Source organism: Physeter macrocephalus, chromosome 10 (genome assembly GCF_002837175.3).
Source record: "Physeter macrocephalus isolate SW-GA chromosome 10, ASM283717v5, whole genome shotgun sequence".
In the NCBI taxonomy this organism is placed as follows: Eukaryota; Metazoa; Chordata; class Mammalia; order Artiodactyla; family Physeteridae; genus Physeter; species Physeter macrocephalus.
In genome coordinates, this window is record NC_041223.1 from 46,700,242 (window position 1) to 46,717,626 (window position 17,385).

At 39.0% G+C, this 17,385-nt stretch overlaps 1 long non-coding RNA gene across 2 annotated transcripts in view; it reads right to left on the minus strand.

Moving 5' to 3' along the window:
* The window catches only part of LOC114487006 (uncharacterized), a 345,568-nt gene that overhangs the window by 286,300 nt on the left and 41,883 nt on the right, over positions 1 to 17,385 (minus strand). For both annotated transcript variants that reach the window (XR_003681570.2, XR_008618368.1), the window contains one exon: positions 15,732 to 15,785. This is a non-coding gene — a long non-coding RNA (uncharacterized lncRNA). The remainder of the gene's footprint in view (positions 1 to 15,731; positions 15,786 to 17,385) is intronic.

A 17,385-nucleotide genomic window follows, 5' to 3' on the forward strand; every position in this document is an offset into this window, starting at 1 on the left:
AAATGGGAGTGTTTCCTTAATTTCTCTTTCAGATTTTTCATCATTAGTGTGTAGGAATGCAAGAGATTTCTGTGCATTAATTCTGTATCCTGCTACTTTACCAATTCATTGATTAGCTCTAATAGTTTTCTGATAGGATCTTTAGGATTCTCTATGTATATCATTTCATCTGCAAACAGTGACAGTTTTACTTCTTCTCTTCCAATTTGGATTCCCTTTATTTCTTTTTCTTCTCTGAGTGCTGTGGCTAATCCTTCCAAAACTATGTTGAATAACAGTGGTGACAGTGGGCAACTTTGTCTTGTTCCTGATTTTAGAGGAAATGGTTTCAGTTTCTCCCCACTGAGAATGATACTGGCTGTGGGTTTGTCATATATGGCCTTTATCATGTTAAGTTCACTCTATGCCTACTTTCTGCAGAGTTTTTATCATAAACGGTGTTGAATTTTGTCAAAAGCTTTTCCTGCATCTATTGAGATGATCATATGGTTTTTACCCTTCCATTTGTTAATATGGTGTAACACACTGATTGATTTGCGTATATTGAAGAAGCCTTGAATTCCTGGGATAAACCCCACTTGATCATGGTGTATTATCCTTTTAATGTGCTTTTGGATTCTGTTTGCTAGTATTTTTTTGAGGACATTTGCATCTATGTTCATCAGTGATATTGGCCTGTAGTTTTCTTTTTCTGTGACATCACTGTCTGGTTTTGGTATCATGGTGATGGTGGCCTTGTAGTATGAATTTGGGAGTGTTCCTCCCTCTGCTGTATTTTGGAAGAGTTTGAGAAAGATAGGTGTTAGCCCTTCTCTAAGTTTTGATAGAATTCGCCTGTGAAGCTAGATGGTCCTGGGCTTTTATTTGTGGGAAGACTTTTAATCAGTTTCAATTTCAGTGCTTGTGATTGGTCTGTTTATATTTTCTATTTCTTCCTGGTTCAGTCTTGGAAAGTTGTGCTTTTCTAAGAATTTGTCCATTCCTTCCAGGTTGTCCATTTTACTGGCATATAGTTGCTTGTAGTAATTTCTCATGATCCTTCGTATTACTGCAGTGTCAGTTGCTACTTCTCCTTTATTTCTAATTCTATTGATTTGAGTCTTCTCCCTTTTTTTCTTGATGAGTCTGACTAGCGGCTTATCAATTTTGTTTACCTTCTCAAAGACCAGCTTTTAGTTTTATTGGTCTTTGCTATTGTTTCCTTCATTTCTTTTTCATTTATTTCTGATCTAATATTTATTATTTCTTTCCTTCTGCTAACTGAGGTTTTTTGGCTCTTCTTTCTCTAATTGCTTTAGGTGTAAGGTTACTTTATTGGAGATTTTTCTTGTTTCTGAAGACAGGATTGTATTGCTATAAACTTCCCTCTTAGAACTGCTTTTGCTGCATCCCATGGGTTTTGGGTCATAATGTTTTCATCATGTTTTCATTGTCATTTGTTTGTAGGTATTTTTTGATTTCCTCTTTGATTTCTTCAGTGATTTCTTGGTTATTAAATAGTGTATTGTTTAGCCTCCATGTATTTTTTACAGTTTTTTTCCTGTAATTGATATCTAGTCATAGCATTGTGGTCGGAAAAGATACTTGATTTCAATTTTCTTAAATGTACCAAGGCTTGATTTGTGACCCAAGATATGATCTATCCTGGAGAATGTTCCCTGAGCACTTCAGAAGAAAGTATATTCTGTTGTTTTTGGATAGAATGTCGTATAAATATCAATTAACTCCATCTTATTTAATGAGTCATTTAAAGCTTGTGTTTCCTTATTTATTTTCATTTTGGTTGACCTGTCCATTGGTGAAAGTGGGATGTTGAAGTCCCCTACTATGATTATGTTACTGTCAATTTCCCCTTCTATGGCTGTTAGCATTTGCCTTGTGTATTAAGGTGCTCCTATGTTGGGTGCATATTATTTAAAATTGTTATATCTTCTTCTTGGATTGATCCCTTGATCATTAGGTAGTGTCCTTGTCTCTTATAACATTCCTTATTTTAAAGTCTATTTTATCTGATACAAGAATTGCTACTCCAGCTTTCTTTTGATTTCCCTTTGCATGGAATATCTTTTTCCATCCCCTCACTTTCAGTCTGTATTTATCCGTAGGTCTGAAGTGGGTCTGTTGTAGACAGCATATATATGGCACTCCTTTTTGTATTCATTCAGCCAGTCTATGTCTTCCTGTTGGAACATTTAATCCATTTACATTTAAGGTAATTATCAATACGTATGTTCCCTTTACCATTTTCTTAATTGTTTGGGGTTTGTTTTTGTAGGTCTTTTCCTTCTCTTGTGTCTCCTAACCTAGAGAAGTTCCTTTAGCATTTGTTGTAAAGCTGGTTTGGTGGTGCTGAAGTCTCTTAACTTTTGCTTATCTGTAAAGGTTTTAATTTCTCCTTCGAATCTGAATGAGATCCATGCTGGGTAGGGTAACCTTGGTTGTAGGTTTTCTTCCCTTTCATCACTTTAAATATGTGCTGCCACTCCCTTCTGGCTTGCAGAGTTTCTGCTGAAAGATCAGCTGTTAAATTTATGGGGTTCCCTTGTATGTTATTTGTTGCTTTTCTCTTGCTGCTTTTAATATTTTTTCTTTGTATTTAATTTTTGATACTTTGGTTAATATGTGTCTTGGTGTGTTTCTCCATGGATTTATCCTGTATGGGACACTCTGCACTTCTGGACTTGATTGACTATTTCCTTTCCCATGTTAGGGAAGTTTTCAACTATAATCTCTTCAAATATTTTCTCAGACCCTTTCTTTTTCTCTTCTTCTTCTGGGACCCCTATAATTCAAATGTTGGAGTGTTTAATGTTGTCCCAGAGGTCTCTGAGACTGTCCTCAATTCTTTTCATTCTTTTTTCTGTATTCTCCTCTGTGGTACTTATATCCAGTATTTTATCTTCCAGGTCATCCATTCTTCTGCCTCAGTTATTCTGCTATTGATTCCTTCTAGAGAATTTTTAATTTCATTTATTGTGTTGTTCATCATTGTTTGTTTGCTCTTTAGTTCTTCTAGGTTCTTGTTAAACGCTTCTTGTATTTTCTCCATTCTATTTCCAAGATTTTGGATCATCTCTACCATCATTACTCTGAATTCTTTTTCAGGTCGACTGCCTATTTCCTCTTCATTTGGTCTGGTGGGTTTTTACCTTGCTCCTTCATCTGCTGCGTATTTCTCTTTTTTCTCATTTTGTTAACTTACTGTATTAGGGGTCTCCTTTTCGCAGGCTGCATGTTCATAGTTCGTGTTGTTTTTTGGTGTCTGCCCCCAGTGGGTAAGGCTAGTTCAGTGGGTTGTGTAGGCTTCCTGGTGGAGGGGACTGGTGCCTGTGTTCTCATGGATGGGGCTGGATCTTGTCTTTCTGGTGGGCAGGGCTGCGTCTGGTGTGTTTTGGGGTGTCTGTGATCTTACTGTGATTTTAGGCACCCTCTCTGCTAATGGGTGGGGTTGTGTTCCTGTCTTGCTAGTTGTTTGGCATGGGGTGTCCAGCACCCCATGGATCTTGCTGGCCATTAGGTGGAGCTGGGTCTTAGCACTGAGACAGAGATCTCTGGGAGAGCTCTTGCCGAATGATATTATGTGGGCCCAGAAGGTCTCTGGTGGACCAGTGTCCTGAACTCGGCTCTCCCACCTAGAGGCTGAGGCCTGACACCAGGCCAGAACACCAAGACCCTGTCAGCCACACAGCTCAGAAGAAAAGGGAGGAAAAAAAAGCATTAAATAAAAATAAATTATTAAAATAAAAAAATAAAAAAATTATTAATATTAAAAAAATTAAAAATATTTTTTTTAAAAAGAGAGCAACCAAACCAATAAAGAAATGCACCAATGATAACAAGTGCTAAAAACTATACTAAGATAAACATAAAAATCAGAAACAAGTCAGTCACAGACCGCAAACCCCAAGTCTGCAATTGCCCCCTAAGTCCACTCCCTCAATTTTGGGTTGATTTGGTGTTTATTCAGGCATTCCAAAGATGCAGGGTACACCAAGTTGAATGCGGGGATTTAATCCGCTGCTCCTGAGGCTGCTGGGAGAGATTTCCCTTTCTCTTCTTTGTTCGCACAGCTCCTGGGGTTCAGCTTTGGGTTTGGCCCCACCTCTGCGCGTAGGTCGCCTGAGGGCGTCTGCTCTTCGCTCAGACAGGACGGGGTTAAAGGATCAGCTGATTAGGGGGCTCTGGCTCACTCAGGCCGGGCGGAGGGAGGGGTGCGGATGCAGGGGGAGCCCGCGGCGGCAGAAGCCGGCGTGACGTTGCAACAGCCTGAGGCACGCCGTGCGTTCTCCTGGGGAAGTTGTCCCCGGATCACTGGACCCTGGCAGTGGCGGGCTGCACAGGCTCCTGGGAAAGGAGGTGTGGATAGTGACCTGTGCTTGCACACAGGCTTCTTGGTGGCAGCAGCAGCCTTAGCATCTCATGCCCGTCTCTGGTGTCCGCGCTGATAGCCACAGCTCGTGCCCATCCCTGGAGCTTGTTTAGGCGGTGCTCTATTCTTTTGTCTCTGTTTTTTCTTTTCTCTTTTGCCCTACCCAGGTACGTGGGTAGTTTCTTGCCTTTTGGGAAGTCTGAGGTCTTCTGACAGAGTTCAGTAGGTGTTCTGTAGGAGTTGTTCCACATGTAGGTGTATTTCTGATGTATTTGTGAGGAGGAAGGTGATCTCCACGTCTTACTCCTCTGCCATCTTGAAGGTCCCCTCCCTCTACTCTATATTTAAATAAAATTCTTTTGTTGACTCAGTCAAAAATGTTTATTTTTCAGGTATATCCCCATTCTCCTCATTTTCCATGGCAATAAGTCTCAACTTCACAGTTTAATGTGAGTGTTGAAAGGTTGCAAGGGAGAAAAATAAAGTGAATTACTTACAAAGAAGAATATTTAGGTGATATTTCAAAGTATCATTATCCTGCTGTACATCCCTACCTTCCAATCCTACTTATCACTCTGTAGCTCAAGGAAAAAATAATAAGGCAACAAGAAACAGAGAATATGGTGGGTGGAAATGTTCCTTGGCTCTTGGCTACTAGGCAAAGTACAGAACTCTTCAGAGTTTCTGTTTTCTAAATTCATTCTCTTTGTAGCTCTGGTTGGTAACTGGAATTCGAACTTGTAATTGGACCAAAGCCAGTGCCCAGAGTGGCCTTCTCTAACCTCTATGGTGCATATGGAGCCAAGTACTGTGGTACCTTCTTTCTTAGAAATCTTCAGTTGTGACATTGCATTCTGTGGCATTCTGACCCATAAGCAAAACAAACGAACAAACAAACAAAATAATATATATATAATAGAAATGGCAAACTCTGGCTATGGTGAAATGTAACTACAAAATATGTTTGCCTAACTCTGTTTGACTTGGACTTTGCATGTTGTTGTTAATTCAGAGATAGTTATCATTATGAGTGCCATGCAGTTTCAATAGTTGGTCCAGTTCCTAAGAAGCTGGGCATCTGGAAATGATACCTAAACATTTTAGCATGCTGGAAATCTTCATCCCTAAAAATAGGCGTACATTTCATGGAGATAGTCAGTGTGTGTTTTGTGACAGCACATCAGCACATCTAGAGATGATACGCTGAACTAAATTTGATTTTGCTCCACTTTAAATGTTCATGTAAAAGAAATATGTCATTTTCATCATATTAAAATAAATCACAGATTTACTATTTTTTTTGTTGCCATGACTTGTTAATTAAATCACAATGTGGTTGTGTTTATTAAGTTACAAATTATACCTTTTGGGGAAGCACAAGTTCTGAAGTGGAACATGTTTACTTGATGTTTTCCCTCCCATCTGCCTTAAGGGGAGATTTAATTAAATGTAACAAAGCAAAAGGCAAGTGAATGTGAGGAGAAAACACTGTGCGAAAATTTCTTCCAGCTGAATAAAGCTATAACATTCTAAAGGCAGACAAATTGCTACAGATGAAAAGCTAACTTGAATCTAAAATAAGATTTAAAACTAGGAGATTTTACTTTTCAACCTCTTTTCTTGGACTCTCAGAATTGTCTAAAACATAATGAAGATTAAGCACCTTACATTGTCTCTCCCTCATCTACCCAATCATCTTCCCACGGCCAACCTAAAAGTGCCCAGATGTTATGTACGAGCCAATGGCAAAATGGTATCCAACTTCATTTAGGGACTCCAGTGATTGAAAATGTATGATATTCTAGACCTGGACTGTCCAATATGGTAACCACTAGCCACATGTATCTTTTTAAATTTTTATTTATTTAATGAATTCATAATTAAAATCAAATAAAACTAGGAATTTAGTTCTTCACTAGCCACATTTAGAGTGCTCAGTAGCTACATGTAGCTAGTGAGTATCCTATAAACAGCATTTGTCATCAGAGAATGTTCCATTGGACAGCACTGTTCTAGCTGCATGTTAGATTGCATTTTGTCCTTTTTATGGGTTCCTATGGAGCACTCCTCAATAGGACTTCCTGTGGTGTTGGTAATGTTCTATTATTGAAATTAGCCACAGCAAAGAGACAATACCAAGAAACTGTCCCTGAGGCTCAGACTCTGAGAAGACCAGAAAATACCACCTCTGTGGTATGACTTGATACATATGAAAATACTGTCTTTAAAAATGCCTTCTCTTGCCTGCATAATAATGTTTAAATTTTCCAGTTTTAGTCAATCTTCTAAGACAGTAAAAGTCTTATTAGCTATGCTATATTGAAGTGATAATTCACACCAAGTATTAACACCTTAACCCCAAATAGAACTTTCTGTGATAGGAGAAATGTTCTATAATTGCACTTTCCACTGCCACACGGCAGCCATTAGCCACATATGACTATTGAGCATGTAAAATGTGGCTAGTGCGACTAAGAAACTGAATTTGTAATTTTATATCATTTTAATTCATTTCAGTTTAAATGGCCACATGTGGCTCCTAGCTTCTCTCTATAGGGAAGAGCTGAAGAAATTAATAAGCAGCTTAAAGAGTGTGGTAGACTGAATTAAAAGAGAGTCCCAAGATTTTGCTCCCTGGTACATATACCCTGCATGATCTCTTCTCCCTAAGAGTGGGTAGGAGTTGTGAACATAATGGGATTTCACTCTTCTGATTAGGTTAGTAGTCCGTTAACGTTCAGTTAATCAAAAGAGAGGTTATCCTGGATGGGCCCGACCTACTCATGTGAATCCTTACAAAGAACTATGCTTTTCTTGAAGATAGAGATTTGACTATGAGAGAGACTGAAGATGCAAATGCCATGTCATGAATAGGGCCACATGGCAAGGAACAGCAGGCTGTCCCTAAGACCTGAAGTAGTCTCCAGCCAGCAGCCAATAAGAAAATAGGGTTTCAGTTCTACAGTTGCAAGGAACTGAATTCTGCCAACAGTCTGAATAATCCTGGACAAGAGCCCTGAGCCTCAGATGCTATCACAGCCCTGCCTACACTTTGACTGCAGCCTTGGGAGACCCCAAGCAGAAGATCCAATTAACTCATGCCTGGACTCCTAACTCTCAGAAACTGTGAGATAATAAATGTATGTTGGTTTAAGCCACGAAGTTTGTGGTACTTGTTACAGCAACAGAAAACTAATACAGAGAATCTGAGCTTAACCTGTTTAAGAGAATATGCTTAAAAACTTTCAGCAGAATGACTCAACTTATAAAATTATGCTGTCTATTCTTAACTGTTTCTTAAAGTAGATATCAAGGTATTTCTTTGGAAATTATTGTTAGCCTTTTGTGAATTGGAAAAGGAAGATGAGGAGGAAGAAAAGGAAAACTGCATGACAATGATGATGAGGGCAGCAGTGATGACAATAATAGTAATCAAAGTGATAATGGTAACGATGCTGATAATAAAAATACACATTTACTGATTTACGCTATGTTTTAAATAATTAGAATATCCAGTGAAATTTTACTCTATGTTTACTTTAATGGGCAATTTGATATTTCTGAGAAATTTTTCTTGTCATTATTAAGGGAAATACCATCTTTGAATCAGGATCATTGCTTTTATTTACAAGATAATAGTGAATATGTAAAACACAGGATCTGAATTCAAAACATTAGACAGTTAAGATTCGAACCACAACAAAGCAGATATACTTATCAGGAATTCATATTTAAAAATAATCTCGGGCTTCCCTGGTGGCACAGTGGTTGAGAGTCTGCCTGCCGATGCAGGGTTCGTGCCCCGGTCCGGGAAGATCCCACATGCCGCGGAGCGGCTGGAGCCTGTGCTCCGCAACGGGAGAGGCCACAACAGTGAGAGGCCCGTGTACCGCAAAAAAAAAAAAAAAAAAATCTCAAATTTAGCATTTTTAAAAAGAACTATTTATAGCTTCTTGGATTAGAGACTAAAGGCATTAGGATCATCTTGTTAACCTCAAACAGAAAGAATTATAGTGCTAGAAAAAAAGTTTTGACCTCTCTATTGATTTAATTTATCCATTTTATAAATTTAAATTCTGTATCTGAACAAAATCTATATAAAAGGATTTTCACTGTGAGAATACATTTCATTATATATAGATACCTTGACCCAATAGAAACTGAAGATCATATATATCTACACACAGAGACATAATCTTCTCTTATAATAAACCATAAGTAGAATACAATGTTCTTTTACGTGATAAAAAGATAAGATGTAGGCCAGACATTCAGTGAACTAAAAGAGGAAAACATATCTTTATGATTTTACTCAGAAGAACTAAGTGTTCCAGGTCAGTCCCAGTTCTTTGGAACAGAAAGATGATGTGCTGATAATAAACAGGAAGGCAGACCAGGCTACCAGCAATCAGAATATCAGGATGCTAATCAGATTATTCCAGCTGTAAATGTTAATAAAGCTTTATTTGCCTCAAGAAGGATGTGCATAGACTAGATAACTTCTTGAGGTCCTGAGCTCTTTTTAAATCCTTGTCAATCAAAACCCTAAACGTACATGGGCAGTGGTACTCATAGGAGTCTTCCTATCAAAGATCAGTTGACATGTGGATATCATTTAGGACTGTTTTTCTTCAACCCAGTGCATACTTCAAGCAGAGATGTTCTGCTGTTCTAATCCTAAACTTTGGGAAAGAATTGTCTTGCCCCTTTTGTCCTTGTTATTACAGAGAGAAGCAGCACTTCTAGCTAGATGTAGTTGTATCACAAGGCAGCAGGAAACATCAGCTCCAGGTTGAACACACAGCATTGAACAAATGTTCTCTCCTTTTTGGATACTTATCTATTTCTGCCTCAGAGAAAGAATGGAGCCCCTGGAAAGGACATCTGCTCCTTGTACCCAACAGAGGAACTTCCTTTCTGAGAGCACTGTGGTAAATTGTGGTTATGTCTGAGGGGCTGAGGGAGAAAAGGACAGAGACATCATCTTCCTCCATGGCTCAAAGCCAGTCTCTTTTATTTATCCAATAAATATTTATTGAGGACCTACTCTGGGCAGATCTTAAGTTAGACACTGGAGATGCAAGGTGCAAAAGCACTGTCAGAACATTCTAGAGATTGGCTGACAACAGTGTGCTTGTAGTTAACAATATTGCACTGTATAATTAAAAATTTGTTAAGAGGGTAGAACTCATATTACCTATTCTAACCACATTAAAAAAATAATGTATATTTGTCATCCCAGTAAATATGTACACATGAGGCAATCAATACTTTTGGGGAAGTTATAAAAGAAGGAACAGCATCAATTTTTTTCCCCTCATGGATCTTAGAGCCATGGAGGGAGCTAAATATTAACACACAAACTCAAAAATATATGATTAGAAGTGTGATAAATATTCTAAAATGTAGAGAATAATACACAGAACCTACTTTAGATTAGGAAGAGCTCTAGTGAAACACTCACAAGAGATGCCAACATGTGAGCTAAGGACAAGTAGGTGCAGGAAGAGGTCCTGCGGGTGGGAAGGCATGCTCTAGACAGAGGGAGGAAGGAGGGAATGTGGGTGGAGACTCTAAATAGGAAGAGCATCATGCTTTTGAAGAGCTAAAGGGCTAGTATGGAGAGAAGGGCAGAGAAGGAGCCCTGTGAGTTGGGACCAGCTCATGCAGAACCTTGTGGGCCACTAAGAAGTGTGCATTTTTCCTGAGAACAATCTATTTAAAGTGTTCTAAGCAGATGAGTTTCATAATTCAATTTATGTTTTAAAAGAAAGTTTGGGGGGAGATATTTATAAAGGTCGTAGGGCTCATTAAACTTAAATTATCTTACTAGTTTAAAATGCTTCTTAGCAATGTATTCTCTAAGCTCATTCGGTTGTCATTACACAGGTTTCTGACTTTACAAAATGAAATTGCATGTGAACCAGGACCCACAGGTCATTATCTTTTCCTCAGCCTAGACCTTCCCCATGTGTTAGCTAGTCTAGGCTTTCTCAACCATGGCACTAATGACATTTGGGGCTGGATAATTCTTTACTGTGGAGGCTGTCCTGTGCATTTTAGGAAGCAGTGTTTAGCAGGGTCCTTGGCCTACACACTGGATGCCAGTGGCACGCTGTTCCCCCCACCCCACTCCCAGCTGTGATAATCAAAATGTCTCTAGATATTACCAAATGTCCCTGGGGAGCCAATATTGACCTCAGTTGGGAAGCACTGAGCTAGTTCTACTCAAAAGGCAATAATAATGGGCTTCCCTGGTGGCGGGCAATAATACTATCTTAATGTACATTATTCCTGCAGGAGCCAACAGCCAAAAAGGACCCCAAAAGCCATGTTAGCGATTACCTTACCTCTTCGCACACACACATAGAAGAGTTCATTTCTTTTTTTTTTTTTTTTTTTTTTTTGTGGTATGCGGGCCTCCCCCTGCTGCGGCCTCTCCCGTTGCGGAGCACAGGCTCCGGACGCGCAGGCCCAGCGGCCATGGCCCACGGGCCCAGCCGCTCCGCGGCACGTGGGATCCTCCCGGACCGGGGCGCGAACCCGGTTCCCCTGCATCGGCAGGCGGACGCGCAACCACTGCGCCACCAGGGAAGCCCCAGAAGAGTTCATTTCTGACTGTTGTCAAAAATCACCTTGTTATTCTTTACACCTAAAGTATTCATGTCAGCCAAACCCTTTAAATTCAGGAGAAACTTGGGTTTGGTGAAGTCATCTGGCTCTGTGGAGAGCACTAGTCTAATTGGCCCCAAGACCCTGCAAGGGAAGATGAAGAGTAAAGCAGACCCTGTCACTATCAGCTGACTTATTTCTCATTCTACCTGCTCTAAGGTTTCTACCTGACATGTTCATTTCGAAGTACTTAACATCAGATTGTCATTGACTGTCTTATTTAGGAAGGCCCTGGAGATCACTCATTCCAAACAGCTCATTTTAAAGGGAAAATTAGATTGTAAGAGGTGTGACTTGCCCAGGATCGCGTCCAACGCATGTTTACTGGTGGCAAGCAAAAAGAAGGAAGACCCTTTCCAAATGCTTGATTCAGCATCCTGCAGTCAAACCTACTCTGCAAACATACTGCTTTGTGCAGTTTTTACAGATGATTATGGCATAAAATTGTAACTGTACGTATTTGGAGCCACTAATATGGGGTATTATATCTGAAGTCTCAATGACTAAGACAGTTCTCAGATCCTTTTTGCATTTGGACTATTAAGGGCATTTCCTTTTCAGACTTATATGGTCTTAAAGTACACAGAGGGAATCCCTAATGAAGGCAAAGGAGCAGTGCATCTCCCATGAGATCTAAGAAGCCTGTTTGAATCATTTCCCCTCCCCACAGTGCTTGGAGTTTCTGTTTCTTAGGTCCCATCTCTTCAGGTCTCTGTAATGGTAACGCTGCAAACACACTGAACCAGAAGCGTTCATTAAGTACATTTATAGATAAGTACATTTATTTGGAGCCAAGTTATCAAGGTTGGAATACTGGTTCTGCCCCTATTTGTTTGGGCAGTAATTTAGTCTTTCTACGCCTCAAGTTCCCCACTTATAAATGGGGTTATTAACTAAGCCTATGTCATTTGGCTGTTGTAAGGAACAAATGAATTAATATGTTTGAATATGAATTAATATATGTGAGAAAAGTTCCTGGAACATTGGAAGTACTATTTTTTTTGTATTTTCATTATTAGTTTATAAAAGTCTAATTGTATTAACCATTCTGTATTTAGGTGTATATATTTAAAAGGGGATAAATCAGAGAATAGATAAATCTGGATGGAATAAAATAAACAGCAAAAGCCTAGAACAAGGGAAACTACCTAGGGGCCACAAATCAAACTGAAATAAAAATCAAGTATTAATATTTGAGGATCTCCTACTATATCAATGGTCTGTGTTATACATTAAGGGAGAGGGAATAAAGAAATAGAAGACCTAATTCCATTCTCCAGGGGGCTTACACACTGCACAGAAAAACTGAACATATATTAAAATATATACTAACAGTGCCAGGTACAACAAAGAGCATATTAAAGAGCCAGCTACATGGCACAAACAGGAAGTGCCAGGAAGGCAAAAAAGAAAGGTGGTGGCAATTTATTGGGATGCTATAATTGTGTGCCTTGGACAGACATGGGTGACTCAGTTTGTAATAATGAAAAATTTGGAACATAACCTATGTGTTCATCAACAGATAACTATAGTTAATATAGTTAACTATATCATGGGACATACACCCATTTAAAATGATTACATAGGTTTCTTTTTATGAAACAGAAAGTTTCCCATGGTATATTATTATGGGAAAATGCAGGTTATAGAATAAAACGTATGTCATGGTCCACTTTATAAGTGTGTGTGTGTGTGTGTGTGTGTGTGTGTGTGTGTGTGTGTACACATTCTCTATGAATACCTACAGATGAAGAAACATACCATAGTTTCAGTACTTATTTCTTTGGATGGGAACTCTCTTTGGAAACTACCAATCATTTTTTATATTTATATCTACTGTTTATATTTTTTACACTAAGCACTGAAACTTTTATTTAGGAGAGAAATTTGGAGAGAACAGGAAATAGTAAAAGAAAATATGTTTTTCCTAACACTGACAAGGCATATTAAAGAGCTGACATGGTGTGCATTTTATTTTGTAGATCTCTCAAAATTTATTATAGAGCCACTCGATGCACTTTTTATATAATGATTAGCTTATATTATGCAGTTCTTTTGTAGAATTTGGGTCAGCTCTGCATGCTCATTATTTGTGCAAGAAGCCAGGACAGACAACTTTCACAGCATGAAAAGTATTGATACCGCTGATGGATGAAATGTTTTCTGAGCACTGAAATGGCACTTTAAAAGAGTAAGGGAAAAGCTGCAGGTTTCCTGGTCACTGGAATATATATAAGGGTCATTTAAAGAGTAAGAGTTCCAAACACTAACTCTGTAATCAGAGAACACAGCTGGAGAAGAAGAAAATACTGGAAAATACTTGAATTTCATGGCCTTAGTCTTGTGTTTAGTGCAACAACTCTGCAGCAGAGAAAGTTTGTTGCTTGAGACACTAACACAAAGGAAAGAGAAAGTCCCAAACAAGTTAGCTTCTCCATTATAAAGTAGCTAACACCCAAGTTAAAGACTGTAAATACTTCTATTTGGGAGGAAATGATTCAAAACCTTAGTAGACTTTATGCCAAACTACCCTTTTCCTCTGCATGTTCACAAGCAGCCAACCAAGCGAGAAGAAGGTGAAATCTCTCTTGTATTTCTACCTTCCACCTTCACCCATTTTGTCCTTTCTGTGCCCACATGAAGCCCAAGACTCTCAGGTCCTTGGCCCTTGCTTCTCAGAAAAAACGATCCACCATCACTAAGTAAAAGCAACCAACTAGGACGCAAATAAACTGAGCTAGTTCTGTGTCCACAATTGTGATTTGGGACCAGTTACCTAAACTGCCTGGGCTGAGAGAGGTGAATTTGGATCTTTAAGCTTATTTTTAGCTCCACAATTCCACGCTTCCACAACGATTAAATTCATAGGCGTTAATAAAGACCTTAACGACATCAAGGAATATTTGGGCTTCAGGTCCTCAAGGAATGGAAAACACTTACTAAAAAAAAAAAATCCTCAGGATAAAATTTCAAGCACTGACAACCTGGGCAAGAGAGAGAATTTGGAGTTTTTCTAAAATCCTTCAGACCGCACAACAAATGTGGCTACCCACTGCCCCACCCACTCACATCTACTGTGCTGAGATGTTATACTATTCATAATGCCTCCAGAAAGCCCAGAAAATTCTTAAATGGATCAAATCAGAAAACACTGACAGCCCCATCAAAAATTCTTCTCTTTCATGTTTCCAATAAAATATCTACCAATTCTAATAAAATATCTAAACAATTTAGTTTCTAAACAGTGAGCTTTAAACTTATGACTGCTCATCAGACCTAAATCCTGTTAGGACTCTACCCATTACTAAGTGTTACACAGCAGAGTACATATGAATTCTTAGGAAAGAGCTCAATATTTTGTAGCACACTTAACATTTGAAACAAAACATTTTTGTTTGTGGGGAAATTATTCAGACTATAACGAACGTGTTTTGTCTAACTAGATTGCTTCACATATTGCACTATGTAGGAAAAGACAAATTAAAAATTGAGCTTCTATATGAGTTGGCAATGTGCTTTTGTACCCTTTCTTCTTTGACTCGATTAATGGCTGATTCCACATGTTAGAATCATTCAATTACTTCCCGCTCCGTTTCCATCTTTTAATAAAATATCTTTTTTGTCTTGCTTTAGGCTTTTATTCTGTTTTCTGCACGTCTTTTGTTCAAACTTGTTTTTTTTCTCCAAAGCTCTTTATTATTTCCCTCCAAGCTTATTTTTCCTGCAACTCTATGTTTTCTCTCTTCAGGCACCCAAGAATATGTTCTCTTTTTTTTCCAGATGGCTTTAATCTCATCATTAGTCTTTTTTTTCTTAGTTTCAATATGTACTTCTTTCTCAACTAGTAAGCAAGGACAAAGTCTGCACACATAATTTTGACTTCATTTTATGCTCTCACTGATTTGAACTGTCATCTCTTCCATTTGCAGCAAGTAAACTAAGCAATCACTATAAAATTAAGTTACTTTTTCTCAGGTCAGATCTGTCAGTGTGGGCTTTCTAAATCTAAAGACAGATCACATCCATTCCTTATCCTAGTTAGATTAAAATCTTCAATGAATCCCTAGCCTCTCTGAACTGGCACAGTAACTCCTGCCATAAAGTATCAGAATTTACAATATCTGGCTCCTGCTGATTCCTTAGGTTTCGCCTCTCACAATTTTCCTGCTGTACTTTCCACTCAACATGCTCAAATTCTGGCAGTTTCTCCAAATACCATGTTCTCACACTTCTATGTGTCTCTGCTCCCCCACTCCCTTTCACAGAAGAGCCAGCCCTTTCTTTGATTTATCTCAAGACTCACCCCTCTGGAAAGCCTTCTTACCTTTTTCTTCCCCCACCCCTAAACCTGGATTTGATTATGTCACTAAATTCCTTCTTTCCCTCTCACATGACTTACCTCTACATTTTGTTAGAGGTGGTAGTCTAAATGGAAATCTTCCCCCTGCAGTGAACCCTAAGCTATAAATTGTAAATTTATAGTAAACTGTGCCCTTCATTTCTTTACTTATTTACACCAGTGGTCCCCAACCTTTTTGGCACCAGGGACCAGTTTCATGGAAGACAACTTTTCCACGGAATTGGAGGGGGGGTGTGGTTTCGGGATGATTCAAGCGCATTACATTTATTGTGCACTTTATTTCTATTATTATTACATTGTAATAGATAATGAAATAATTATACAACTCACCATAATGCTGACAGGAGGCGGAGCTCAGGTGGTAATGCGAGTGATGCGGAGTGGCTGTAAATACAGACAAAATAATGTTTGTGGGAGAAATTTATTTGTACTATGAATAACAAATGAGAAAGGCCACTAGAAATCTTAAGCACCATACAATAAGATCACCACAACAAGGTAATTCCATTAGCATTATAAGTGTTAAAAGGGAAAAAGATCAAGGATGTAGGTCTGCATGCAACTTCTGTAAAGATTGAATCATTGATAGCACACTTCTACTTTAGCTTTAAGCTTGTAAGAGAAGGAAGCCTCCACGGCAAAAGCCAACTAAAATTAAGGTTTCCTACCATTTCTCCCACTCAAGCAGCCTTTTGCCCTGTACTCAGCATAAAGTATTCCCAAACCCACTGTTAAATGGGGAACGGGGCCACAGTAAAAGGGACCGATTGTGGCAAGGCCCGTCAACCCCTCATTCTCATACCTCCATCTTCTGGGGGGAAACACTGGATGTCTCCTTCAGTGGGCTCAGCCCATTTAGTCGATGCCCCTTCTTACTCTGCTTGTCCTATGGATACACTCTGCTAAGCAGCGTATAGTCATCATCTCATTTAAAGCTCACACCAATCTCATGATGTTAGTTTTATTATATTCCCCTATTTTATAATTAAAGGAACCATGGCTTGAATCAGTTAACTTGCCCCAAAGTGAAACAGGAAGAAAGAGGCAGAGCTGGAATTTAAACCAGGTTCTGGCTGACTGCAGATGCTGAGCGCTTAATCACTGTTCAACACTGCTCCTTCAACACAGCTTCATCAAACTCTTCGATGGCGATGGACTCCACCCGTCTGACACCCTTTATGCAAATGGTCTAGAAATAAATTTGGTTCACGAATATGTCTTTAATTTCCTCTTGCATTCACGTTCTCTTTATTCATCATGCCACCCACTAAAATATTTTCTATTGGCCCTGGGTATAAGGAGTATTGATGGAGATGAATGGAAACTAAAGTTACTTGTAGTTGTAATTCCCTAGTTAGGATTGTCACAGGGACAATCCTGAGACTGGGCTGGGACCAAACCTGTAAACAATAATGAAAATTACAATAATCAACATTTATTAGGCATTTACTATATCCCAGTCACTTTACTCTAAGTTTTGTTTAATTGTCTCATTTGATCTTCGTATCAACTGCATAAAGTAGGTATTTCTGTTATCCTCCTGATACCAATGAGGAAACTGAGGCAAAGAAAGTTTACATAACTTACTCAAGTTCACATATTTGTTAATTTCCGAAACTACTTGTCGAAATCAAGCAGGCTGACTGCAGAGCCCAAGCTCCTAACCACTAAGCCATACTGACTCTCAGAAGGCTGGCGTCTGTTGGCGCAGCTAAGTTTCTGTGGGAAGAGGAGGCACAACAGAGGAACAGGAGCTGTTAGTACAGGCCCCTCAAGAGGTGGTGCATTTCCCATCAGTGGAGGCAAACGCTGAAACGACAATTCTTTAGAAAACTTGCAGTAGGAATATTTCGTACTGCAGTGGAAGAAGTCCATGCTATTCCTCCAGACCAAGAAAGAAAATTGCAAACCTAGAAATCTGGAGAAGTGTCTGACTACTAATTTTCTAACACCTAGACAAATAATTAGGACAAATCAGTTAGGC